Source organism: Eublepharis macularius, chromosome 1 (genome assembly GCF_028583425.1).
Source record: "Eublepharis macularius isolate TG4126 chromosome 1, MPM_Emac_v1.0, whole genome shotgun sequence".
NCBI lineage: Eukaryota > Metazoa > Chordata > Lepidosauria > Squamata > Eublepharidae > Eublepharis > Eublepharis macularius.
Genome location: NC_072790.1, coordinates 34,776,993 through 34,778,300, shown reverse-complemented (window position 1 = coordinate 34,778,300; position 1,308 = coordinate 34,776,993).

The window sequence follows — 1,308 nt, the reverse complement described above, 5'->3', positions numbered from 1 at the left end:
CGCGGCGGAGGCAGCGGGCCGTGCTGGGGCTGCTGTGCCGGGGGCGTTATGAGGCGGCTGGAGGAGGCTTGTCCTCCACAGCTCCGCCTCCTCTTCCTCCTCCTCCTCTCCCAAATTAGGCCAGCGATTCTGAAGGGATGGGGAGCAAATTGGGGAGCCATTCAGGATGTTCGGCGGCCCCTTCCTCCTCCTCCCCGCTTGCCATGATTTCTGACAAGAAGCACAGCCGGGTTGCTTTCCTTTGCCCCCCAGCCTGAGGACACAATCCCAGATTTCCTTAAAAATATGACACGTATATTTCAGTTTGAATCATTGTCCTTTTATTTCTTGCCTAAGCTATTTGTAAAATGTTACCAAGTTGTATGCCTGCCTCTTCGTGTTTTTATGTTCTATATGATAAGTCCAAGCTAATAGGAAGGAGCTGGCTAGCGTTGCCAACAAGTCCTCCCCTTTTAACAGAGGCTTAATGAAATATTATTTATCTGGGGGACGGGATAAAAGCTGGAATGGGCATTAAACAAATAGGGGTACCGGACAGAACAGTGGGATGTGTTAAAGACATTGGAGAACAATATTTTAGAAATGAAAATATGGAAATATTATGCTTTTATTATAGTAACCCTTTCCCTGGCAAAATGCTCCCGGAACACCACAGAACAAGCCAGAATGGGCACTAAAGGAATACTAGGACCATTTAAAAAAAACTGGGAAGCATTAAGGACACTCGAAAACAATATTTTAGAAATGAAAACACTGAACTGGCATCCTTTTATTAACCCTTTCCCTGCTAAAATGTTTCCGGTACTCCGAACATCATGAGAAGGCCAGGAATGGGCACCAAATAAATGCTAGTACCGCAAAAAACAGTGGGAAGCATTAAAGACCCTGCAGAACAATATTTTAGAAATGAAAACATGGAAATATCAAGCTTTTATTAACCCTTTCCCTGTCCAAATGCTCCTGAAACACCATGGAAGAGGCCAGAACAGGCACTAAAGAAGTGATAGGACCACATACAAAAAAAGTGGAAAGCATTACAGACACTGCAGAACAAAATTTGAGAAGTGAAAACACTGAACTGGCATGCTTGTATTAACCTTTCCCTGCCCAAATGCCCCCAGAACACCACGAAACAGGCCAGAACAGGCACTAAAGAAATGCTAGGACCTGTTAGTTTATGGAATTCCAGTTACTCTGATTTCATCTCTCACCCCTTGTTGCAAGAAATCCAAGGTCTCTTGAGTCAAAAGGTTCTTTACTGAAAGATTATATTCTAAGTACAGGTGCCCATAATTAATCCAAAGGCAT